This window comes from Panthera onca, chromosome B3 (assembly GCF_046562875.1).
Source record: "Panthera onca isolate mPanOnc1 chromosome B3, mPanOnc1 haplotype 2, whole genome shotgun sequence".
In the NCBI taxonomy this organism is placed as follows: Eukaryota; Metazoa; Chordata; class Mammalia; order Carnivora; family Felidae; genus Panthera; species Panthera onca.
The window spans coordinates 12,195,492-12,222,750 of NC_138344.1; the positions used below are offsets into that span (position 1 = coordinate 12,195,492).

Consider the following 27,259-nt stretch of genomic DNA (forward strand, 5'->3'; position numbering starts at 1 on the left):
GAAAGAACTGAGGTACATTTGGAGGAGACACTGGCCGTGATAGTCTGTGTTGGAGTGTGATGCTTTGTAGGTTGCAGTGAAATATTTACCCGGAAGAGCTGGGATGTGTATCACAGAAAGGCTAAGTTCAAGTCCTGGGAGCACAGTGAGGCCTTTCATAGGAAAAGGGGACAAAAGGAAGGGCCAGGAAGAAAATGAGGTGTAAAGTGGGTAAAAGTGAAGGGTTGGGGCAAGTGGAGGGAGAAAGCAAAAGGGAAGGAGGGGGAGACAGCCCGTCTGAGCAGCAGCAGGGCACCTGCAGGCGTGGGGGCAGCCCATGGCTGGTCTGTTCTGGGGCAGTGGTCCCCAGACAGCAGGATTGCCCTTGGAAGTCAGGATTGCCCTGACCCCACCCATCAGGAGTGCGGGTCCTGTGTGGAAGGTTTCATGTGGTGCCCAGGGCAGTTACTGAAGAGCGGTCAAGAGTAATTCTGGAATAGGCACTTCTCTAAAGAAGACATCCGGATGGCCAACAGGCACATGAAAAGATGCTCAATGTCGCTCCTCATCAGGGAAATACAAATCAAAACCACACTCAGATACCACCTCACGCCAGTCAGGGTGGCTAAAGTGAACAAATCAGGAGACTATAGATGCTGGAGAGGACGTGGAGAAACGGGAACCCTCTTGCACTGTTGGTGGGAATGCAAACTGGTGCAGCCGCTCTGGAAAACAGTGTGGAGGTTCCTCAAAAAATTAAAAATAGACCTACCATATGACCCAGCAATAGCACTGCTAGGAATTTACCCAAGGGATCCAGGAGTGCTGATGCATAGGGGCACTTGTACCCCAATGTTGATAGCAGCACTTTCAACAATAGCCAAATTATGGAAAGGGCCTAAATGCCCATCAACTGATGAGTGGATAAAGAAGATGTGGTTTATATACACAATGGAGTACTACATGGCAATGAGAAAGAATGAAATATGGCCTTTTGTAGCAACGTGGATGGACCTGGAGAGTGTGATGCTAAGTGAAATAAGTCATACAGAGAAAGACAGATACCATATGTTTTCACTCTTATGTGGATCCTGAGAAACTTAACAGAAGACCATGGGGGAGGGGAAGAAAAAAAAGAGAGGGAGCTGAGCCAAACCATAAGAGACTCTTAAAAAATTGATAATAAACTGAGGGTTGATGGGGGGTGGAAGGGAGAGGGGAAAGTGGGTGATGGGCATTGAGGAGGGCACCTGTTAGGATGAGCACTGGGGGTTGTATGGAAACCAACTTGACAATAAACTTCATATTAAAAAAAAAAGAGTAATTCTGGATAATCGAGAGGTAAACTCTCAAAGGGAGCACAAGGCCTGGGTAGTTCGGTTAGAATGACAGAGGAACTTTGCAGGCTCAACTCATTTCCCAGGGGATGATTAGTGAAAGCAGCCCTCCGGGGGCACTTACCCCCTTGCCAGGCATGCCCCCCACAGGAATCCCTTAGTGGCCACAACATTTCAAAACGACAGCTGTTTTTCATTTGAGTTTCACATTCGATGAGACAGAAATGCAGGAGGAAGAAAGGGAGGGTCAGAGCCATACAGCCACTAAGCGGCCAAGCTGGGCATCAAGTCTGGGTCAGCCTGACCCGGGGTCCTCAGGCCACAGAGTGTTCAGGCTGGAGAAGACACTTGAGCGTCTGTCTCCCAATCTGCTGTGTTTACAGAGGGAAAACCAAGGCCTTGCAGAGGGAAATGCAGGGCGTTCCTTGAAGGCTCACATTTGGGCAGAGCTGGGATTTGAAGGCCTGGAAGCTTGACCCAGGTCCCCTGCTCTTTCTCTTTTGGTCTGGGTACTGAGCAGCCCGGCTTCCTGCCCCGGTTCCCTCATCGACGGCTGAGCAAACCCCAGCCTATTTCCTCGGGTGTAAACGAGAGTCCTTCAGCGCCCGTGAATTCCTGGCTCAGGGCTGCTATTATCAGGACTGATCACATGGCTGGGGAGCGCTGAGCCTTTTCTTTTCTTTTTTTTAAATTAAAAAAAAATATTTATTTATTTTTGGGACACAGAGAGACAGAGTGCAAGCAGGGGAGGGGCAGAGAGAGAGGAAGACACAGAATCGGAAGCAGGCTCCAGGCTCCAAGCTGTCAGCACAGAGCCTGACGCGGGGCTTGAACCCTGCATGGGATCATGACCTGGGCCAAAGTCAGACGCTTAACCGACTGAGCCTCCCAGGCGCTCCGTGCGGAGCCTTTTCTTAGGGTTTAAAGGCCACTTAAAAAACACTATTAAACATTATTAGTTTTTTAAACTACCCTGATCTGTTTGTAACCAGCACCACTTAGAACGATGTGTATTTAAAAGTAGAGAAATGATCCAAAATTTAAACTACAATTCTTGTCGTTTCTTGGTCGGCATAAGGAATATTGAGTTTTCTAAGTGCTCATATGAGATATGAAATACCTGGGCAGCAGAAGCAATTTGCTACTGAAATTGGAACCTTGCAAATCAATTATCAGGAAGTAGAGCATGCATTTTCTCCTCAGCCAAAAAATTTATTCTTCAGAGTGACATCTGGCTGCTCACCGCACATCATAATCAAACGACGGGGATCTCCTGCAAGGTGGCTCTGCATCTGGGTGAAGCCAGAAAGAAAAACTTCTTATCTGAAAAGCTGTGAATCTTTTAAGGCATATGATTTTGTATTTTCAAGACTGAAACAGCCTTAGGAATTTGAGGGGTTTCAGAAAGCCAAATTTAACTGCAATTCATCCCCTAATTGAATCATGCCAAGCAAAAATCCCGAGTTCCTCTGGGTGACACTTCATTGCAATTTTGGCAGGTCTAGGGCCCGGGGCAGAGGCTCAGATGGCAGGAAGCTGGCCCCAAGAGGGCTGTCTCCAGGCACCCAGTGGAGGCTGCTCTCTTTCAATGCTATGGGGATATGTCATAATACAAGATTGGGAAAGGAGCTTAGGGTTTCTTGGCAGGGTGATTCTCAGTTCTGGCTGCACAGTGGAATTTCCTGGGATGCTTTTTTTATTTCTTATAAATGTTTAAAATGTTTATTTGTTTTGAGAGAGAGGAAGAGAGCAGGGGTGGGGCAGAGAGAGAGAGAGAGAGAGAGAGAGAGAATGAGAATCCCAAGCAGGCTCCATGCTGTCAGCATGGAGCCCGACGTGGGGCTTGATCCCTCGAACCATGATGTGAGATTATGACTTGAGCTGAAATCAAGAGTTGGATGCTTAACCAACGGAGCCACCCAGGCACCCCTGGGATGCTTTTTAAAACCCATGGATGCAGGGCCCTACTTCTAGAGACTGCGATTCAGGTGAGGCCGTTGGAACTCAGCATCTGTATTATTTAAAGGATCCCCGGGTGATTCTAAGGTGCAGGCAGTGTTGGAACCCTGGCTTCTCACAGAGAAGTAATGTGGGGATTAAATGAGGAAAAGAAGAAAAAGCATACCCAGAACAGTTCCTGGTACCTAGGTGCTGAAACATGGTGGCTTCCCTCCCCTTGTCTCCTGTGGTGACCACTGTCTTTGCCCCTCCCCCATTCCATTGATCTCCTTCTTCCCATTGTTCCTGTTCCCTGCCGCCTCTGGGTTCCTGATGAACTCATATAGGCAAAAACCTTTGCAAATCCCATCTAAGTGCGACCCTGTGTATGTGTGTGTGTGTGTGTGTGGCACAAGCACATGTGTGCAGAGTGGATTCCATACCCTCTTCAGAGGCAGGTGGCTGGGTGGGAAGTGTGGATTCTCTGATTTCCAGCAGGGCGCAGGGAGCTCATCCTTTGTCCACCAGGGGAACTTCTTGGAACATTCGCTGACATTGTAACTTGGGCGTCTAGTCTGCCAGAGCAGACTGTCCTCGGCTGGAGACGGGGGGCCTGAATGGGGGGAGAGTTGCATGTTCCTATGGCTTGGAGATGGACGCTTGGGAGTGAAGAAGGGAGGGTGATTCCAGGCCCGAGCTCAGCATTGTCCAAACACCCTGCATGGGAGGGGTGGGCAGCCCGGAGTGCTACTGGCTGGAGACAGGGCAGCAGAAGCTAGGAGGTCCAGGCATGCGTAGGCAGTCGGTGCCAAGGCATCTTGCTTTTTTTTCTTGCTACCTTTAGGTCCTTGGGCCTTGGTGCTATTGCATATTTAGGCACCTGGGCCAAGAAGACATGCACTGAAGTGTCCTTTTCTAGCGTGAGGCACGGGCTCTTTCATCTCTCGAAGGGTCACAAGAGAAGCCACCTGAGCCAGGGTGTGAGATGTTCTTGCTTCATCATGGCTGATCTCAGGGAGCAGAGGCACACAAAGCCCAGGCTGCCCCTACTCAGTGCTGTGGCAAATGGAATATGAATTATTTTCAGGGTGGTCATAGGGAACTGGTTTCCCTGCTGGCTAGCTGCACTGGACTAGAGACCCAACCAGCCTCTTCAAACAGCCGATAAACTACCCTATGTAGCTTGCCCACCTTGGCCTGTCCCTCAAATGCCCTTCTCTTCAGGTACCAGGTGAGGGACCTTTCTTGGAACGGCTAATTTCTCTGATATGGCTCCCTCCTTATGTATGTCCTCCTCGTATACAAATATGCTGTCCATATAGGTGATGTGATAACGCTCCTGTTAACATTTATTTGATGACTTGTTTGCCTTTCTAGTTAAGAAGTGGCTTTGGCTCTGCTTTTTAGTTTCCTTTAAATTGTAGAGGATTTCAGAAAGCCCGAATAACCTTGGAAGACTGTTTGAAACGAGCTTAACTTTATGTTTAAGATGAGCTTTAATTGACCATAAAGATGAAAGATTCTTACCAAAGACGGGTATTGGAAAGACATACATCCATGGTTTTATTTCCTTATTACTGTTTGTATTGGAATTAAACTCTTCCAAATGAAGAGTGTAAGAGTAAAATTATGGGCCACTTCTGAGATTAACGCCCTTAATATGGCGCATCTAGACATAGAGAGAGCTTTTCATCAATACTCTGCCAATACAAGTCTGCTGCCCTCCGGGGTGAAATCGCCCGGGGCTGGGAGAGTAATTTGATCTTGGAGTGACTTTAATCAATGTGCTCCTGTTAAGCAAATATTTCCAATTTTTTCAGCAGGTTTGTTTGCTGTGTAAATTTCTTTTCTCTGCCAACATGCTGAGCTGGCGCCATTAATTTCCACAGGTGGGATGGGGTTGTTGGCTTCCCTGGGTTACTTCTTGGTGTGCTGGGAGCTGGGATAGAATTTCATGAGCCATTCCAGCCAGCTGCTGAGCACCTGGGGCAACGTTTACAAATGACTTGGGGTGACCACCCTCTAGCACCAAGTGCCCCCCACGTTGATGAGGAAGGTTCAGTTGTCTGAGGTTTACTTTGGATGCATTTTTAATCATAGTGGTTGGCAGAGACAGGAAGTCTGGGCCAGGAATGAAATCTCTGAGAGCCACAGATGTTCAAGCTCGGGGGAACTTTCTGGAATGACTTCTCCTGCAGATTCTGCCTATGGCAGTGGAGGAGATTATCTGAGGTCTGTTCCTAAGTCAGTAGCTTAGGAGGCAGAATTTCGAGATTCTGTGCCCCTGTGTTTCAAGCTATAGAAGCTGACTGCATACACATTGCTAAAGCATTGTTGAATCCATTTTTGTCTGCTCTAGTTTTAGCCTTCAGTGGGCACAGGAACATTCCTTTTCAGTGTGTCCCTAGATTTATGTTGTTAGGAGAAAAAAAAAGCAAAGCTAAAGTTCCACAGAGGGAACGGGACAGAGAAGTGCTTGTGCCCATGTCCCCATATAACACCCACACAGAGTCATGCCTGGCCCAAGAGGCCAGCCTGACTCCATGGGGCTCTGGGGGGGTCAACTCTTACCTTTTTCTGATAATTTTGCTGGTGAAAGGGAAGTGACTCCCCGCCCCCGCCTGCTGCAACGTATTTGCTTCCAGTTACCCGTCTTCAAATTTTGCCCATCTTCAAGGCTCCCCCCAGATGCTGGGCTTAGTAAGCTCGAAGCTCTGTATTCTGTACTCTTATGGAGCTGGGCATTGGCTGCCTTATTCCATTGCCTTTGGTAGCTGTTTTGAAGACAAGGACTCTCTTTTGAGTTGGGTTTCCAGCTCCTAGCTCAGTGTCATGCACGTGGAGAAAGCCCTTCAACCTGAAGCTCTGAGTAACCATCTTTGGCCCCTGCTCACCTCCAGCAAGTTGGCCCAGCAGCTGGCATGTGCACTTCTGTTGGCCAACACCTGTGGCAAGAAATGCACCTTCTACAGGTTGATGGCTGACTGGGCATCATCACAACGGAAGCCAGGTTTCTAGTCAACTTTTTAGAAGATAGTGCAGACTGGAGAACATAATAGCTATAATAGATCATGGTCTTTTGACAAAGATAGTGGCTTGGGGTGAGAATTTTTCACTTGTGACAATGATCAAAGCCACCTCTTTTGAGTGCCTTTTCTGAGTTGGCCAGCGCTTTCAAGAACGTTCTCTAATTTTCCCAACCAATCTATGGGGTAGATGGGAAGAGGCACACTTCAATAATGAGCAGTTAGGTTTGTGAGGTTTTAGAGGTGAAATTAATTTCCGACACTAGACCTAGACCTGGTGAGATCAGGGCTGCTTGGTTTCAGAGCCCTTGCTGCCCTGCGTTCCGGTCCTAAAACACTTCTTTGTCCAGAATTTGGGTTTCAAGGTATGTAGAAGCTGGAGATAAAGACCAAAGTCCCACTGATGATCCACTGACTCTTCATGTGTGAGATTTGGGTTAGAGTTTTGCATACAGACGGGGGTTCATTCCTTAAATATTTTTTTTTAATGTTATTTTTGAGAGAGAGCGAGAGTGAGCGAGCAAGCTGGGCAGGAGCAGAGAGAGACGAAGACACAGAATCTGAAGCAGACTCCAAGCTCTGAGCTGTCAATACAGAGTCAGATGTGGGGCTTGAACTTACGGACCATGAGATCATGACCTGAGCCGAAGTCGAACACTTAACCGACTGAGCCACCCAGGTGCCGAATGGGGCTCATTCTAATCTGGCTTCCTTGGTCACCTCTTTCACACTGGTCTACAGAGGATTAAACCTTCCACAACTAGTTGAGTCGAGGTATGCTCCAGACCATTGTTTCCGTTGGACATACCAATAAATATTCAAAATTTGGTTCTTATGACGGACCAAGGAAGATACACAAGAAATTTTTTATTTTCCCTACATGTCTGTTTCCCGCATTAGAGTTCTTTGACAACTTTGCTGCTCTAGGTGAGACATTTCCAATCTGATGGACACAGTGGTGAACTAGAGTGTTTTGTCCCCTAAAGCCAGAAGAACTTATGTGTTGATTTCCAAATTGCCAAAGCAAGGGCTTGTAATACTTGGGTCTATAGATAATTGGTTGGTATAAATTAATGGATAAAATGTTCCTAACACATAAATGAGGCCAGCTATATGGTAAAACACACAACAGCAGCTTATAGACGGTTTGCATATTGAAGGGGGTATTTGAAATGATGCCATGAGACATGAAGCAGAACACACGCACACACACACACACACACACACATGCACACACTGGCAGACACTGCAGTAAATACCTGTGAAAGAACTTAGTACTTGCTCATAGTAGTAAAGACTTTGATTAGCAAAACAGGACACCTTACTGGAAAGTGCACGGCTCTTGACCTCCCTGACCCCGCTTCCAGGGTTATATGTCAAAAGCAGGACTTTTGGGTTAAGAGAGCACACTGAGAAAACACATTTCTCCCCTCCCTGATTTCCGCTGGAAAATAAAACAGAAGCTACCTTAGCGCTCTAGTGTGGCATCCACATTCTGGAAACTTCGAGGAATTTCTGCTGCAACGATATTCCTGGATCGAGGAGGAATTTGCCGGCCATTTCACTTGCTTAAAGAAACAGCTTGCTTGGGCCATGAGTCTGCAGGGGGGCGGCGGGGGGGGGGGGCAGTAAGAGATCTCAATGAAACTCCTAGTATAGGCCTGAGGTCCCATATATGCAATTCCAAAATGTGAGTTGGTTTGAGAAAGCAGTTTCTAATTTTTAAAAATTTAATGTTTATTTATTTAAAGAGTGCAGGGGAGGGGCACAGAGAGGGAGAGAGAGAGAATCCCAAGCAGACTCCAGGCTGTCAGTGCAGAGCCCCATGTAGGGCTCCATATCAATAGGCGTGAGATCATGACCTGAGACGAACTCAGAGAGTTGGACGCTCAACTGAGCCACCCAGGCGCCCCAAGAAAGCATATAGCTTTGTTTTCAAACTTGACACCAAAATGGATTTGGCCGCATAAATCTAACCTGAACTGCAATGTGTCAGGGCCGTGACATTGTGACCACAGAAGAAAAAATTCCCATCGAGGAAGCGTGAAGGGGTAATTGCGCCTTTGGCCAGCACACATCTACCCAAAGAGCTGAGACAGGGGCTCTTTACTCCGTGAGGGACTGTTTAGGTAGAAGCTTGTGCTTGCTGAGAACAAAGGCACAGGGACAACTTTGCATGTGAAAGACCCAGCCACAAACCCAAGCTTTCACTGTACCTTCCTCTCTTGCCCTGTGAACACGGCATGTTCACACTGGTGGGGTGGTCTATTTGCAGGACAACAGACCCAGGGAAGAGACTCATGCTGGCCACAGAAGTGGGCTTGGGGGTCACTGGACAAAGAACTTGGGTTCCCAGGTACCCAGAGTGAGGTCCAGGCGTGGAACGGGAGGCTCAGGTTGCGGGCTGCATGTGGCCCTGGCCCCATTCAGTCCCTGCTCTGTGTTTCCTCCATCCATGACCACCCCCGGGAGTGGGTGACTTCAGCACAGCATCTAAACTCTTAAGATGCAGCTTATTCGTGGCAAGATTAACACCTTCTGTATCTTGGAGAGTTGCTGTGACAATTAACTTATTAATTTATGATCTATGAAGACACTTGTGGAATAAATGCTCCAGCTATACACAGTCTAATGGGATTGTTACCCTTTATGAACACTTCCCTGACTGTTGCATTGAGGCGTGGTCTGTGGCAAGGTCTGTTGGTGCCCTGATGTTTTCTTAAAAAGTTCTCTCTTCCTAGCTTCGTATGCTCTTCCATAGACCTATTTCTGAAATGTTTTTAAAATTACTAAAAACTCTATCGGTATGTTCTAAACTTCTTGGGGAAAGTGTCCCATATATTGGTTACCCATTCATTGTGCGTCAGGTTTCTCATCGCCAGGGTATTGATGGGCTCTTCCTGGTTAAGATCTCTTCTCAACCCCAGAGGGCACTGTGGTTAGCGCAGGATTTGTAGGGCCGCCCTAAAAGATTTGCTTTTGTTCAGTGTCTTTCTAAATTGGGGTATAATTACTTAAAGCAAAATAGCTTGGGGGGTTTTGACCAATATGTTTGACACCCATGTAGCCAATCAAGATGTAGGGCGTTGCCATTACCCTAGAGCAGGATTTCTCGCACTATTATTGACATGTGGGGGTGGATCTTTCTTTGTTGGGGGCTGTCCTGTTAATTGTGGGGTACTTAACAGCATCTGGGCGCTAACTGTCAGAAGCACGAAGATCAAAATGTCTCCAGACATTGCTAAATGTCCCCTGGGAGGCAAAATCAACACCCCCCCCCCACCCGTCTCTCCCCTCCCCCAGGTTAGAACCACTGCCATAGAATATTCCTTCCTGGCCCTTTCCCATCAATCCCCCTCCCTCCCAGAGGTAACACCTTTCTGATTTCTAGCTCTATAGAGGAGTCTTGCTGTCCTTGAACTTTATATAAATGAAAGCACACAGTATGCACTCTTTTGTGTCTGGCATCTTGATCTCAACATACTGTCCGTGAGATTCGTCTGGGTCATTGTATCAGTCTCGCTATATCAATATACCAAGGAATGTCATCCGTTTCCCCTGCTGATGGACGTTTGGGTTGTTTCCAGTGCTTGGCTATTATGAACAAAGCAGCTGTGAACATTCTGGTACAAGCCTACGTGTAAACCCATGTGTTCATTTCTCTTGGGCAAATACCCAAGTCGTACGGTAGGTAAATGTTTAATTCTGTGACAAAGTGCCAGACTGTTTTCCAAAATGGTCCCATCACTTTATACTCCCTCCAGCAGTGCACTTAGACGTGCCGATGGCTCGTCATCCTCACCAACACTTGGTGGCACCTGTCTTTTTAATGTTAGCTAGTCTAGTGGGCAAGTGTCGTCATTGTGGTTCTAATTTGCATTCCTGTAATGACTCATGATATTGAGCGTCTTTAAATGCGTTTCGAATACACAGGGCTGACAAAAGAATATGTAAAGAACCCTTAGAAATCAGTAATAAAAAGACAAAGCGTCCAATGACAGTGGGCAAAATACTTGAACAGACACTTCACAAAAGAAGCCAGTATGAAAACCGTATCTTTGGCTTTGTACCCTTCTCCAATTCACACTTGTCACTTGTGTGTTGCACGTTGTTCTTTGTTTAACAACGGTGCTTCAACGTGCCAAACACGTTCCAAGCGCTTGACAGTGTTAACTCACTGATTCCTCAATATTAACCTATCTCGTTCTCAAAGCAACCTTATCAGGTATTATCTTCATTTCACAGAGGAAGAAACCGAGACCTAGCGAGGCTAGGAGGTTGCTTGCTAAAAAGAGCAGCTCATCCACGGAGGATCTAGATCCCAGCCCAGGGAGCCTGCCTCCAAGCTCTTAACCACTACGCATGCTTCTCGCTGCAAGGGGGGAGGCCACAAGGGATCCCTGCTGCAGTTTTTCAAGTTGAATTTCCAACCGTTTATGAGATCAGGAGCACTGGGGTTTAGATACCCAGAACGCAGGATCTTTATTTTTATTTTCATAGCTGTTTCTATTTCTGATGGCGACGATGCAAATTTTCACAGTGGAGGTGCCTTTTAAAGTCTCCCACAGTTGGGACTTCGATGCCCCCAGGAAGGTGTCTTTCAACTGTAGTGCTTCTTGTGGTACTGAGAAAGGCTTTGTAATGGTTTTTCAGGAAGAAAAAAGGACAAAAAGCCTCTGTCTGAGGGTTGTCCAGAAAAGATTTGTTCACTCTAATCAAAACCTTTTCCTCGATGGCATTTTCCAATATCCTTACAAATCCCTCCCATCCCCTGCCCATGTCAGCAGTAGTGATTGAGGTTAAAAGCTGCCTTTGTGCAGCGAGATTCTGGCTCACCTGGGCTTTCTGCCTTACTGCTCCCTACCCACTACATGGGGGTGGGGGGGCTTAAGCACCATTTTACTGGATACTACTAGCACTTTCCTAAAATAAAAGAAAAACATTTAATGAGTCAGCCTCTTCTGAATATTCTTACCCCTTTGGATTGGCCTCATTTTAATACGGCAATATTTCCATTTGCACTTAGGAAAGACTATTAAGTATGTAGACGTATGTCTTTCTATAATCACAGAGGAGTATTTCTGTAAATGAAGGGAACTTTATGCATCCAATGAATCCAACAAATATTTATTGAGTACTTGCTAAGGTGCCAGGCACTGTGGGAAGAAACAAATTGGGAGTGTAATTGGGCTCCTGCCATCAATATGGTGGAAACATGGGGTCAGATATGTTAAATGTCAATTACCACGGAGTTTCAAAAGTTCTTCACCAGGGAGGGAGGCGATAGGGAGAGCTTAGAAGAGAGCATGGTGGGAGTATCCCTTCACGGCCCAGATCTCCAGATGTCCTACGCCATGGTAGCTAAGCACCTGGGCGTTGACAGACTGGTTGGATTTAGAATGGTGACAAATAGGCAGGTGTGAGGCAGCACCACAGGTACCTAGGGGAGCACGGTTAAAGACCTGGAGTTGCTTGTCCGGTTTGTTTTCACAGAGGTTGAGAGCTGGGAAGACGACGGCTGACAGCATGGAGGGCCCGCTGTGGCACTGGGCAAGGGAATGTTCCATGGCAGACATGCACAGACCACTCCTACAGTCTCCACACAGTAGGAGGTAGGAGGTGAGAAGTAGACAAGGGTCTTGTACATCCTCTGGATCACTTTCTTAAAAAAAATGTTTCATGCTTATTTTTGAAAAAGAGAGAGACAGAGCGTGAGCAGGGGAGGGGCAGGGAGAGAGGGAGACACAGAATCGGAATCAGGCTCCGGGCTCTGAGCTGTCAGCACAGAGCCCGATGTGGGGCTCGAACTCACCAACTGTGAGATCATGACCTGAGCCGAAGTTGGACACTTCACTGAGCCACCTGGGCGTCCCTAGGATCACTTTTTTTTTTTTCCTGAGGCCACATGTGAATATTAAAAAGGCTTCAAGATTCAGGGGGTAATGAAACTGCCAGTTACAATATTGAGGATGAAGATTTCTCTCCACATAGGCATGTTCTCTAGTGATAAAGAAAAAAATAGTGAAGCTGTTTAGGTTCCCTCTTCTGATGCAGCCTTTGGCCTACTCTTTTGCTTTTTCTTTGAATATTTTGGAGGAAGTGTTGACATCTGAGAGTTTTCAAAACAAACAAACAAACAAACAAACAAAAAACCAAATACTCCCATGCAAGGGGATACGGCCAAGGAATTGGGTTTTGTGTTCAGGGCAGCCTCTGAAAGGGCCCGGACTTCCCCGAAACCTATTGCAAAGGGTAAGTTGATTTGGCATAAGAGATTGAAATTTAGCAAAAGGAAATGTGCCCCAGAGTAACCAGTGGCCCCAAATTATGAACAACTGAAATCATTCCCTCTCCCAGCCTGAAGGGTCTGGTTGCACCACGCCAAACAGCCTGGGTGTCGGCTTCGTACACAATGTCGTTTTTGGCTCACAGAACATTGCAATCGGCAGGGACACAGAGAATTCCTTCCGGTATCCGGTGCAGAGAGAAGTAGCAACACCACACTCTCCAACCTCTGCTCCACAGCTTGGTGCCTTTTAAGGTGAGCTGTGCGTTGAATAGTCTGGGCTTTTCTTCCAGGGCTCATTAGGGTGAAGACACAGTATGGAAGGTGGCACATTTTTCCACCAAGCGAAGTGTTCATTAAATAAGACGCTCTTTTTCCTCCATTTATCCATAGAGCCAGGCAGCCCACGCATGGCACCGACTCCCAGTAGAAGCCCTCACTGCCACGGGCAGGGCACTGCAGTAGACACAGTGGGCCCCAAAACATATACAGTATGGTCTCTGAACATGGACATGACACCTTGGGTTTGGAGGAAAGATGTACATCCTTCAACACATGTAAGATTTACCAGCATGGTATGAACTGGGTGAGAACAGAGGGCCCGAGGTAATAATCGTTGGGCTGGGCAGCTGGGAAATGCTTCCATGTTGAAAGGACACTTGGCCTTGATTTGTGGGGGGATCTGGCTTTTGCCAGGTGGATAAGGAGGAAATTCTAGAGGGCATACCCATACCCAGTCTGTGGGAAGATACAAAGTACCCCGAGTTTGGGTGACAGGAGTGGGGAGGCAGGAAGAGCTGAAAGATGAAGTTGGTAAGGCTTTGCTTTGGGGCCATATTGTCAGAGGTCTTACCATATGAGATAGGATTTAGACCTGGTCTGGCAAGTCTTTTGGGGGGTGGGGGGAGCGGTAACACTGGACATGCTCTCCGGGGAAGTACGATGAGAGCAATATTTTGGATAGACTCTGGTAACAAAGGGGAGGGGACTCTCTGGCTCATGGCAGGGGCTGGGAACGAGAAACTGCTCTGGGAAGCTAGTTCGCTTGTGATTAAACGTCAGTGGTTTGCGGCGTGGGGAGCACGGGCTCTGACCCCCGACTTCTTGGGTTTGAATCCCGGCTCTGCCACTTACTGTTTGCATATTCTTGTGCATGTTACCTAGTCTCTCTGTGCCTTGGTTTTATTATCTATAAAATGGGGACAATAGGAGCAACCAGAGGAGAGTTTCTCGTATTGGAATGTGAACACACATCGGCTTCTTACAGTGCAGATCCTGATGTACTTGGCCTGTAGCAGAGCCCGAGATTCTGCATCTTCAATTAGCTCCCAGGTGGTGTTAATGATGCTGGTTCACAGACCACAGGCTGAGTGGCTCAGTGGCTCTTAATGGTTGTTTTGAAGATTATGTGAGTCCACACATGTAATAAACACCAAGAACAGCACCTGCCATAATAAGTAGCCATTGTTAGGACCCATAAGAAAGACTGGAAGTGTATCTCAATTATTGCTTTACATGTGCTTTGCCCACTAGAAAGTTTTCTAAAGACATTTACTTGCTACCTAAGCTCTCTTTCTGGCCAGATACCTGCAGAGGGTTAGCGTGGCTTTATTCTGGAGGGAGAATCCAAGCCACCCACAGCGATGGGCCAGATGATTCAGCCACCGGGAAAAATAACTTCACAGTGGACAAAAGTTATCACTGCGGATCTTCCAGCTCTCCATCAAGTTGGAAGACGGGACACCTGGCCTTTTCTTTCTGAGCAGGACATGGGACTTTCCGTGTGCAAACAGCTAGGTAGACAGTGGAGGATCCTTTCAAACCCCAGGGTTTGGGCTCAAAAGTCCGGGACAACGTCCAGCAGCTTCTACCCTTTTTCTTTGCAGGAATTTTAGCTACGGGCACTGTTGGGGTCGGGATAGGCTACCTGCTTGGCTTTCCGTTATAAGAGGGAGCAACGCAGTGCAAACGCATGGCCTTGAATTTTGCGGAGAACCTGGAAAAACGGGCATATGGGCCTGGATAACAAAGAACGCACCAGTCACACTTTGTAAGTACTTGGAATTTTGTTTGCAAAAGTGAGGTTCTGGCCGAGAAAAGGACCCCCAAATCTCTACCCTCCCCCTCCCCCAGTCATCCCCGTTTTCACGTTCATCTGCTCTTGCTTCTGCTGTGAAGAATCAGCTCCCTGTGGGGAGCGAAGAGTGGTTCTCTGGCAAAGAGCAACACAAGAACCCCTCGCGAAGTGCTTTAGAAAGCCACTATACACGGGAAGGAAAGAGGTTCTGTTTCCAGCAGAACTTCTACACCGTGGACCCCCGGCTCTCAGCAAAAGGCCAGCGCTGCTGAAAAGAAAAGGAAAAACAAAATTCCACTAAGAAAAAGGAGCATTGGCTTTGGAGATCCAGGCCACAGATCATTTATTTCTCTATGGCATTTCCAGTATGTGGAAGGAAAAGAAAAATAGGAACTACCCGGCTTGAGATTTGGCTAATCTCCTGATATTTCATTGGAAGACCATGATCGCTTAACTATCACCCGGACCAAGTGCCCGAGCCTCAGTGTTAATGTCTGCGCAATGAAGATGAAATTCAAGACTCATTGTGAGCATTCCTAATGCTCCTCATGTACCTGGTACATTCTAGGCACTCCAAAAATGTTTGTTGAATGAATGAATGAACAAAGGGATGGATGGATGGATGGATGGATGGACAAAACTTGACAAGCAGCACTTTGTTTACGTTTTAAAGCCCTGTGTATCTTTAAAGGTTATTTTTATTTATTTTTTATTTTTTTAATGTTTATTTATTTTTGAGAGAGAGAGAGAGAGAGAGAGAGAGGGACAGAGCATGAGTGGGGGAGGGGCAGAGAGAGGGAGACACAGAATCCGGAGCAGGCTCCAGGCTCTGAGCTGTCAGCACAGAGCCTGATGCGGGGCTCGAACTCACAAACCGAGAGATCATGACCTGAGCCGAAGTCGGTCGCTCAACAGACTGAGCCACCCAGGCGCCCCTCTTTTTTATTTTCAAAGGCTAATTTTAATTGCCACTTCCTCCCAGAAGGCCCTTCCATTTTTCCTGCCCACCTTGCCCTCCATCCCTGCATGACATCATAGCGATAAGCAATTCTCGAGTGTGTGTGCCAGCCGCCGTGCCAAGTGCTCTGAACACACGACTCCAGCACTCACACACACAACAGTGAGAAATTCCTCTTGCTTCATGGGCAAAGACACAGGCCCAGGGAGTTAATGTTTCTGACTCAAGCTAGCAGTTTGGTGGGTCCAGTGTCCCCAGACTCAGGTGTGGGGGATGCCCAAACTTAAGAGAACCTTGGCGCTTTTGCATGGAATTACAGAGACCACCCGAGGGCCACGTTTTGCAGGGCAGCTATTTGAGGCTGTCACTATTTCCTCCATCACTCCTTGCTTTCCTCCGAGAGATCCCTGGAGAGCGTAGGAGGTAGGAGGCTACCTTTGGGTCTGTACGTGTCGTTTATGCCTGTGATGTGGGGAAGGCAAGTTTTCTATTTCAGCTTCTGGAGGATCTCACGCTTCCCGTGCCCTCCCTGGGCAGTCAGAAATGGAGCCCAAGGGGGTATTGGGGTTCTGATTTGTCCTTTTGGGGACACTTTCCATAATGGGGTTTCTCACACTTGACATTCTCCCGTGAGATGGGGGCTGACCAACGAGGAGTTTGAAGAAGTCTTGGGAAACCTCGACTCCTTGCCTCCCCGGTTAAAACTTGGTTATTAGAGTGCAGAAAATCTTATTTTTGCTGTAAAAAGAAAAATAAAACAGAGGGCTTGCTAAGGCTCCTATGGTTGCTTTTTTTTGTTGTTGTTTATAAGAAATCTTTGGTACATCCCCTTTTCCTCATGGTATTATTGCCATGCCTCAGTTTATCCCCTCACTCTTGAGTTGGTGGGCAGAATTTTACCACTGGTGCTGCCCCTTCCTTGGCCTTGGTTCTGCCCTTGACCGAGGCATGTCTCTCAAAACCACTCTGTTAGAGACCCTGACTCAATTTTCAGCCTTTTCTTCTTGAAACTCCCTCCTCTCTTTTCTTCCATGATCTTTCTGCTTCTCTGCTCTTTGAAGCCAACCTCCCTGTCCTTTAAGAGACGGGAATTCTCCAGAATCATGGCCTCAGTGCCCGGGTCACCCTTCTCTCCCAAGCTTATCTTATACGTGCCCATGGTGTTCCCCCATATTCCCGGCTTATACACGTTCCTTACACGTGCCACATCAGTTCCCCCATATTCCCGGCTGCTCCCCGGAGTACTAGTCTTGTACGTGAAGATGCTTTCACTTTGCTGGAACTTTTTGGTTGACACACCGATCTCAGTGCCCCTAAATCGACTCCTGCTCTGCCCCCCACTCAACACTGTCTCTTCTGTCTATGTTTGAGTTCCGTTTCCATTTCTCAAAGCCGGTTATCTAATGAAAACACGTCTCAAATATTCGTCAGTCATCTACAGAGGCCAGCTGTCTGAAAATGTGAGTGTTCGTTGGGGAGGGAGAGGAAGACAGTGTCCCTGCCCTCAAGGAGCTCACAGTCTAGCGGGGGAAGCGGACATGCCAGCCCGTGGGGACGCAGCAGCAGGACACGTGCGGTGGATCCGAGCCCGGCTGGGGGAGGGGAGGCGAGGAGGGCAAACATTTGTTCTGTCCGGCTGGGCTGCACGTGGGCCGGGAGACTCCTAGCAGGTATAAGGCCCGGTTGGAAGTCTGTAAAGCCCGCATTCGCAGCATTGGCCTAGGCTCCGTGAGGGACAGCCTCTCATGCAGAGGTTTATGTGACAGGGGACAGCAGGACATTGTGATTCGGCTCACTAAGGAAATGCAGCTTCACTTCTGCATTTTTTCCTTCTTGACATACATCGTTTTTACAGTCGTTCTTGTTTGTTGGTTTGTTTTGTTTTTTGTGTGTTTTGTTTGTTTGTGTTTGTTTTGTTTTGTTTTGTTTTGTTTTAAACTCTAACGCTACTCTGAACCCTGAGGGTGCTGCTTGGGGTCAACTTTACCACTTCCTGAAATCTAATGACATCTTTGAAACAGGGCATTTCTGTGAGTGTAACTTTCCTATGTTTCTCAGTGTATTAAATCCAGAAGATGGATCTGTCTCCTTTAAAAAATAAAATCAGCTTCCTAAAGAGAGGCCTCCAGAGGACTCAAAGGCCAAGCCTCCCATTTTATAGACAAGGACACTGAGGCCCACTGACATCATCCTTTGTTTGCATGTGGCCAGTGACTGGACCAAGCTGGGGCTCAGAAGGAGTCCCCCTCAGTTCTCCATCTACATTACTTTTTAGGGACGGGCAGGTCACAGAGGGCCCTATGCGTCTGCTGGGCACCTGGCCCTATAGCACTGGCTGAGGGTAGGCCGGCCTGGCAGGCAGGATGGGGCCTCCTGCCCAGTCCAGCTAGATAGGGAGCTGGGAGGGCCCCGGGTGGTGTATGCTAAGGTCTGAGAGAAAATCAGCGCGGGTGATGTGCACCCAGAGGAGGGCATCGTTTCTCCTCACATGGGGGAAGCTTCTGGACTATTAATAGGCTCCACTTATGGAACCCTTCCCGTGAACCCAGGGTGGGCCAAGAAAGTGACATAAATGACCTCACATACCATCCCTGTGAAATATGGACCATTTTTGCTTTACAGAAGAGGAAACTGAGGCACAGAGCAGAGCTCTAGAATTAGTTCCAGAACTGAGGTTGAAACCTAAAGTGCATCCCTCCTCTGGTGGACGCTTTGCCCTCTGGGACAGAGGGGCCACCAAAGGCCCGGCCTCCTGCACCTCCGCTCTTCATTTCAATCCTCTCTTTCTCCAGAAAGTCTCAACTCAGCCCCTCAGTTCAGCCCTTCCTTCCTGTCTTCGTGTGGTTTCTGCCTGGGCGGCTGGTCAACTTGTTTCTTTTTCCCTCTGCTATCGCTGCCTGGGACAGCCAAACACCAGTGAAACTTTCTTTGGGCCGAGTCCCTGACGCCTTTTCTGGGGGATCCGGCTCCCCAGTTTCCTGGCGGTGATTTCTCCTGCCTCCCCACCCCTTTTCTCATGTTACTTTCACCTCCCCATATGGAGGTGAGCTCCCGTCCCCCACCTCCCTTGCTGGGCCTGTCCCCAAGGGATTGACTGGGACAGTCCCTGGGGGTGGGGGTGGGGGGGTTGGCTAATGATTCTGCTGGTGACTGCTGGTTCTCAGGGCCTCCCACTGGAGAATTTGAGAAACAGAGACTGTCCTGGGGCAGGGCTGTGTGCGGCGGCCTGCGGACCTCCCCAGGGCGGCCCGTGTGGAAACAGGCAGGCTCCTCTGGCCCCAGGGACCCTGGGAAGACCTGCAAGTATTGCGTGAGACAGAGATGGAGACGCTGAGACAGCTCTTCCGGTTTCTGTTCTCTGTTTTGTGATAAGTCTCCTTTCTGCTCAACTGGGATCCCTCTTTTGCAAGTGCCGGTCTGGCTGGCTTTCTGTTTTCCTGTTCTATCATTGCACTAAACTCCTTCCTCAGGCTCCATGTGGGGTATTTTTTTTTTTTTTTTTTTATGACAGACACAGGGCATGAGCGGGGGAGGGGCAGAGAGAGAGAGAGAGAGAGAGGGAGACACAGAATCCGAAGCAGGCTCCAGGCTCTGAGCGGTCAGCACAGCGCCCGACGCGGGGCTCGAACCCACGGACCTCGAGATCGTGACCTGAGACGAAGTCAGACGCTCAACCGGCTGAGCCGGCCAGGCGCCCCTGGAGTTTTTGCCCATTCACCGTCCTAAGGGATTTGCGGGTCCTCAGTGGGGCTTTTGACTGGTGGCTGCTGGGGCCTCCCTGTGAGAGAGCTGCTCTGCCTCCGGAGACCCGGTTTCATCAGGGAAGCATCGCCAGCCAATGGTCGCTTGGCCCGACCACTATTGTTGCCAAGAGCAGGTGATGGTGTCTCAGACCATCTTCTTCCCCTTCTTCTTCCCCTTCATCTAGAAAGATGAGGCACACGTGCAAGACTCCTGTCGTGGGGGCCGTCAGAAGGGCTTCCGTCTGGATGGCTGGACAGAGGCTTTGCCAAAGTTTGTGTCGCTGAGGCCTGGCTTGGGGGCCTGGCCAAGCAGAGCGGGCAGCCAGAACAGAGCCTCGCTGCAGAGCCAGGAGGCTGGGCGAAGAGGGACCTGTTTAGGTCGTTTGGCAATGGAGATGGGTAGGGAGTCAGCTTCCAGAAGCAGGTGCTTTACATTGTTTGTAAGACCCGGTCTTGAGGGGCTGCCCCACGCTACGGGATGATGCACTTTTGTGTGTACGAGGGTGTATGGGGAAAGGCCCCTGGAACCCCGGCTGGGCGAAGGGCAGACATGAGAAACCGAACTGGTCCTGGGGACACACGAAGTCTCTGGGCATCAGGAAATGAGACCGAGGAGAGGGGCGCAGGGGGACAACCCCGGGAAAGATGATCAAGGCCCCGAAGGCAGTGAATCGGGAAGAAGTTCTGAGTGGAAGACATCCCTGGGAAGGATTCAAAACCAGTATCACTGCCCCATTGAGGAGGGCAGAACCCTAAAGCTTCTTGGAGGCTCTGATGGGGCACATGAGAAGCAAACCCTCAGGCAGAAGTGGAAAGCTGGAGACCACGAGAGAGAGTGTGTGCGGTGTGGGGGGCGGGGACAGGTCCGTGAACTTTGTAGTTCTATTTTCAGGATTCTGAAATACACACAAGTCCGACTTAACGCCTTCATTGGATGGATCTGAACGACAATAATAATAATAATAAAACCCAGCAAAAACATTTATAACTCTACAGGCCCGTGATTCCTGCTCTGATAGGCATTCTTGAATGTGGGGAGGAAACGATCACTACTCTTGGAATCGCGTGTGGCTGGCCCCCTTAGCTTTCAATATGAATAAAGCAATGAAAGCCTTCGCCTTCTTAGGACACCAGTCTTGCCCTTCATATGATTTTACTTCCTAAACCTTGTTTTCAGAGCCAGGGATAAATTCCTTATAAGTTTCCGGATAACAGCCTTGTCTCTGTTCCAGTAACATTGGGTAGTAACAGGGCTACAGTGAGCTGGTTCCAATAAAACCCATGCCACCCAAGCTTCATTTTGTCCAATCTTTGGTGCACAAGGACAATTGCTGATTGGACAGTGTTTTGTACTCTAGGAAAAGCAAAAGAGAATGGAGTTGAGGATACACCCTTACGTAGCTCGTAGCAAATGTCGCAGAGACACTTACGAAGGGAATGGTCATTCCTAAAACCTCCTCCAGCCTGGCACCTTCTCTCTGTCACCTGCTAATTTGAAGGTGGGGCATTGCTCCCTGGCTTGGGTCAGTCCCTCCAGGGGCATCCATTTTCTATAGACCGCCCCCCCACCCCGCTCCCACTTCCTCACAATTAGACTGTGAACCCCTCGGGGGCAGGGACTGCTTTTTAACCCACTACCCGTCCTTGCACATGGCCCATAATGAGCACGCAGTAAATGTTGGTGGGAGGAAAATGCTTTGCAAAATTCCACAAGTGTTGGCTTTGAAGCTTTGGCTTTTTGCCTCAGAGCACGCGCATTTTTAACCATCAAGTGTGATTATGAAGGGCAGCACTAGACCCGGACCTTGACATATGGTGTTGACGTGTTCTGCCCCCCAGAGGTGTCTCCGAGAATCCCCGCGTGGAGGAAGGGGGGCCCGCTGAGTCCCCACAGGGAAGCCTTCTCAGTCTGAGCGTTAGGTTCAAGGGGAGCCTGGAGACCATCAAGATGCCAAAGTCTCTAACTTCCATTACAGGAAAAGGGACCTACAGTTTCCAGGATTTTCATGTTTGTTTGTTTGTTTTTCTCCGAGACTCAGACAAGAATGCCACTTCCAGTATAGCCTGGAGTATTTGCGCCCTAATCTCTTCGTATGGTGCAAAGGAAGATCCAGTCTGGTGAGTTCCTTCCTTCTCAAACTCTCCACGTACACCCTTGGTCTCATCCCCTTCTGCCCGAGTCCAGCTCCAGCAGGTCCAGGGGTTCCCAAAGGAAGAACGGCGTCGGTGAAAAGAAAATAAAACTAGAATAAAAAACTGGAAAATAAAAAACTAAAACTAAAATAAAAATGGACACAGACAACGGCAGTGTGTTGAACTGGCCGATTTATCGCAGTGAATGTGGCATTATATATGCTAGTGACTTCCTTGTAGCATCCGTCAACGAGGTTTTTCTAACATTACCTAATTTTGAAAATGTTCCTATGTATGAGCGACCTTTCAGAAATAACGTGGTGATTTTCCCCTAACTTTCCCGCATACCCTTTGATTATAGATTAATTTCTTGCATTATTCCATTATGCATCTGCGTTTATCTATAATCTACAAAGCGTTTGCTTTGCCGTTCTCGTGAAAGGCCCTCCATCTCTCAACACCTCAAGTGGAACAGTTACAGGGACATGACCTCTTAACCACAGGAGGCCAGAAGAACAATGTGTTTGCCTCGGCCCGAGGTGCCAGAAAGGGGCCGAAAAAGCCTTAGAAACCCATGCCTCATACATTCTGAGAGAGACCATGCACCTAGGAACCAATGAACCATTCTGTAGCTTAACCGACTAGGTTCAGTCATCATCTGGAATGCCTCCGGGGGGCCAGGTGGGCCTAGGGGTTGAAGTCACCCGTGCCCAGAGATACACTCCTTAGTTGCCGGAGTGGGGCTTTCAAATCCATAGGTCTCTCCTTTACGGGCCCTCTTTGCTGGCAAATGCGTGAGGCTATCCTTCCTGCAAGTAGAGGGGTCTCCATAGGGGATGGCAAGGGCTAAACGTAAGGCCGCACACTTTCTTGCGGAGCCTTATTTTCTTCCCTAATGGTTCTTTTCCCAGGGGGCCTGCCGAGCGCAATTCCCCAACAGACGATACCCCAGGTACTTTTAAGGCCAAATTGCCTAAAAGTGGGACGACAAGAAGCTTCACTGTCGGCGGGCCACCCTGTGGTCGCCAATCCGTCCACAGCCCGGGCCCTGCCACTCAGGCTGGGTGGCTCGGCTTCCAGCACCCTTCCTTCATTCAGAGGGTGATAAGAGACACGGCGTGGTGTCCAGCCCATCAGGAGAGAAAAACAATCCTGAGAGACGTGTATGTGGCGTGCTTGGAGGAAAGCAGCCTGGGTTCTCTTCTGGAAAGGCCTCCGCAGGTGCCTGACTCTGGGGGAGCAAGAATCCGAAGGCTAGACCTCCTCCCCCAGGGCTCAGCAGGGACACCTCGAGCTGAGCTCGGATTGTCCACTCCCAGCCAGTAGCGGCTTCTGCTACTTACTCTGGGGCTTCCTCTTCATGTGCTTGGACATACTTCTAGAGAACCCTCCCTCCAAGGGGGCAGGAGGAAGGCTCTAGCTATTGAGTGTTTTATGACGAGATGCTGGAGGTAATAGATCCAGCATTGGCCCACTGAAGCCCGGGCTTGATAAGAGGACCAACGCACAATCAAAGTCGAGTTTATCGGAAAAGACACAAAAGAACCCACCCCCAAGATATTTTGCCTTGGAAAGAGCAGCTCATGAACAGAGGAGGTGGGGCCGGCGTGCGTCCCTGCAGAGTTGGGACTCATCCAGGAGTACCTCCTTCCAGGTCACTTCATTCTACCTCTACCTTCCCCTGTCGGCTCCGGGAGATGTGGCTGAGCCTTTGTTCACGGGCTTCAAACACTTCAGGATTGTGCCCTTTCTCTTTATTCCCATCCCGCTTCAGGCAAAGGGGAGCACTACCAAACCATGGGATAAAAACACTCCAACAGATTGAGAGGAGAGCCCACTCTACCCCCCCCCCCCCCCGCCCCTGCTGGGGTATTTCTGCTCAGCAGGTGAAAATATTTACGTGAGTTTACAATTCTGACTCTGTCCGCGTGCATTGCGTATTCCCACGTTAAAGGCCTCACACTTTTCAAAATCAAAAATGGTGCTTAGTCCATGGCACGTGCTCAGAAAGCAAGTGTTTGATTTGCTAAACTGAGCCCCACTCAGGTTTTTAGCTCCAGCGGGTAGACTTAAAATGTGAATCCAGCCCCCGCCTCGCTCCTTAGAATAAGCCAGTTTGTCTACCGCTGTGGGGAGCACGTTTGAGTCTCCCCAGAGGCCCCTCCGTGAATTCTCACAACAAGGCGTGGTGCTTCGTCAACGTTTGTGGAGGGTAGTGCGAGGCACTGAAGATTTTTTTGGAGTGTCTGGGGAGATTTATTTCAACTTGACATAGAGAAGCATGCAACATTTAGATATCATAAGAGAAATTATATGACAGCCTCCATCGGGTTGCTGAAATTCTCGTTGTGCCCTGGGCGGCAAACACATAAATGGGTTTTAAAAGAAGATTGAGAAGGAAGGAATGTCAAAAGCAAGGACCTTCTAGAAGAAGCGGTTGGGCCCGGCTCTGCCCTGGCACGAAACGTCATGATGCCCAAAGCTGAATATTTCTTGGGGCAGGGAGGCCTGGGTGGGGTGTGGATGTATGCCAAGGAAAATGAGAGTGATGAACAGGCATCACTATCATTCTTTTTTGGTTCACAGCATCTCATGAAAGCAGAGGAAAAGGGAGGGGAGGAGAAGGAAGGGGAAGGGACTCATCCAACAGATGCAGGGAGAGACAAAACCCCAGCCATCGCGGGGTGGGGGTGACAACCCGCCCTTCTCTGGATTCTCAGGGTCAGGGAAGGCCTGTGACACGGAAGGGGTTTTCTGGGTGGAGAAAAGGGGTTGGGATCTGAAAGATGGGGGTCCTCTGCCCGGCGGGAGGAAGGCAGGGGGGCAAAGGCCGGTGCCCAGGATGTGGTGCCGACAGGCGTCATCCCGGCGACGCCTTCTCTTTCTCTGCCTCATGCCCACCTCTCCCTGCCCCTTCCCCTCCTGCCGGGGCTCAGCGACCATTCACCTCAACAACTCATAAACATCATGGAGAGAGGCAGGTGCAGGGGTTCAGGGAAGACAGCCATGGAGAGGGATGCAGGCCGGGTCCTCCCACGCCCGGCCTGGCCTCCCTGAGACTTTGCTGGACGTCCAGCTCCCTATGCGGGCACAGCAGCAGCCACCTTGCAGCCTCCCCTGGGGGACGGGGAAGGGGGAGGAGGACCCCTCGGATCAATTCTATATTCCTTCAAAGAAAGCTGGGGGCCGTGCTGCATTTCCTTGAGCCTCACAACTGTGTCCAGTTCATTCTGGAGTTAACACAGAGTGGAGCCAGTGCCCGTGTGGGAAGGGTCAGGACCAAGGAACACAGCGCCTCTGTGTCTCCTTCTGGAACAGCCAAACCATTTCGGTTCTGAAGGTTCTCTTGTTCTCACACTTTTGGGGACCAAAGGCCAGCCAGGAACCAGGCAGAACGCCTGGTTTGGAAAGGGCCCTGGTTGCTTTAGGGGACCTTAGGATGTTGCTGCGGATGAACGCACCATCCATGGAGCTTCTGTGAAGCTGCTGGTACGTGTCAGCTGAAGGAAGTGAGCTGAGGACTTGTTGGATTTGGGGGCGTCCCAAATTCTGTCCCGATGGACACAATCTCAGAGTGATATGTATGGGCCTGGGCTGCGTGGGACTGGGGACCAGAGAGCCACTGGAGAGCTTGTCCCAAGAAGCTCTGGCAGGTGACGGTGGCGGGGGGGGGGGGGGGTAGGGGGTCGTGGTGCATAGTTTTGGGGATGTCAGAGCTGACTGGTAAGTAGCAGCGAGTAGGAGGGCCCAGGGCCGGGAGTTTCCAGAAGGCTGTGTCTAGCACCTGTGTTTTCCTCCACGGGCTATCACGCCTGTATTTGTCAGAATCTCTTTCTCAAACCACTGCTAATCCACTCTCCCTCCCTCATCAACCCACTTGAGAAGGGCCGGGATGGTGGTTGTAATGTTCATGTTGCCTACAGTCAATGTGGAGTGGCCAAGGCATTCGTCCTCTGATAGATGTGACAACTTTATCTTCCAGATGAATTTCGGCATGAAGTTTTCAAGTCTTACAATGGACACCGCTGAGTATTAATTAGTATCGCCAACCCACGTGATATTTGGACGCCTTTACTTCATTGCAATTGACGGCAATAGCTCTCCAATTTTTCCTGCTTCTCTTTTTTCCCTTTGATAATTTTGAGGCCTCCTTTGCTTTAAGCGAATCACTTTGAAGATGGGTAAATCATCCACTATTTATTATCTTTCGTTACAAACGTAGGGGTGGAACTCGGTCACTATATTATCCAACTGTTTCATTAAGCATATACGAATGCAATTATTTTTGCGGAAATAAATCTTAGTTTACTCTCTTCTTCTGGGGCTGACGTATTTAGAGCAAGCGTGTTGTGACATGGGCTAGAAGGTAGTTTCTAGTCTTCATTCTGTCCCTTTATGAGTTTTGGCAAACCACTTAACGACTCTAAGACTTAGTTCCTTATTTGCAAATAGGATGGCAATACGTGTCTTTTACCTCGATACATAGACTTGGGTTGGAGAATTATGCACATAGACCCACGTCCACAACAAAGTTTCTGTGCCTGAGATGCCTGGTGTGTGTGTGTGTGTGTGTGTGTGTGTGTGTGTGTGTGTTTTCTCTCTTCCATAATTGATGCCCAGGGAATAAGCATAGGGATTCCCTACTACTGATGGATTATGGAGCCCGACCCCCTTGCTTATGAATATACATACACTCATCTTTTCCTAGAATGTGCATTATTGGACCTTGTGTATTTGCCTCCTGCAAAGGTCTTGCCAACGGCTGCCTGTGTTTTTGCCTTCGGCATCAAGACCAGAACCATTCAACATGAACTCCCAACATAAAAATTCTACCTGCCCTTTATGAGCGTTCATGGTTTGGCCCATGCCTGCCTCTCCAGCCTCATTTCTCCCAGGCCTCTCTGAGCTCCCGCCCCCTGCCCCACTGTGGACATTTTAGATCTGCCACGTTTCTTCTCTGCACTTAGACATTTCTCCTGAAGTTCCTTCTGCCTAGAGCACCATTGCCCTCCCTCTCCTCACACCCTTTTCAACTAGGTAATTCCTACTCATCTTCCAGATTCCACCTCCATTGTTCTTAGAGAAGCCCTATACCTACATTACATTGGGGCTTAAAGCTCTCCAAGTGCCATGAACTGTGCCTTTAAGATACCTAACACGGAGAAGTATTATAGAGTTACTTGTAATCTCCATTAGGCAGGGGCTGTCCTTCTGTTCACTATTATACTCCTCAAGTCCAGCACACGATAGGTACCCAATAAGTATTTGTTGAGTGACCGAATGAATGAGTGAATGAATGAATGAATGGGTTTAGTATTTGGAACTTGTGTTTGTGCCTCTAGAGAGGACGCCTCTGGACTTGAGGTTATCCTGATTCCGAATGAACATCTTTTGCAAAGCTCTAGAGTCAGAAGCAGCCATGGTCCCTGCTTGTGGAGCAAAGAGTCTGTTAGCCATTGGCTGCAGAAAAGACTCTGAGCCTTGTCTTTTCCAGGACAGGCCCCCAGCAGAGCCATACAGAGTGGCCAGTTTGCCTTCTGGCCCATTGGCGTCTTTGGGTTCCCACCCCTACAATATGCCCCGGACCCTCAGATCTTCTTCCATATCTTGGCAGGCTCCTATGCCTGCATTTCTGTTCTGTTCTGTCTCCAGAAACCTTTTCCATCCCTGGCTGTGGGGCCTCAGGGGACCTTCTGCTCTCTGAGCTCCTCTTTGGGGTGTCTGTGTCCTTCCCCGGACACAGGGAAGGCTCCAACGGTTGCCTTCAACTGCCGTCAGAATG

General features: G+C 49.0%; 1 long non-coding RNA gene across 2 annotated transcripts in view; it reads right to left on the reverse strand.

The window, feature by feature from the left end:
- The window catches only part of LOC132668742 (uncharacterized), a 30,743-nt gene extending 3,537 nt beyond the window's left edge, over nt 1-27,206 (reverse strand). For both annotated transcript variants that reach the window (XR_013556428.2, XR_009605741.3), the window contains exons 1-2: nt 3,698-27,206; nt 2,437-2,608 (exon numbers count right to left, since the gene is read on the reverse strand). This is a non-coding gene — a long non-coding RNA (uncharacterized LOC132668742). The remainder of the gene's footprint in view (nt 1-2,436; nt 2,609-3,697) is intronic.
- Nucleotides 27,207-27,259: the final 53 nt, after the last annotated feature.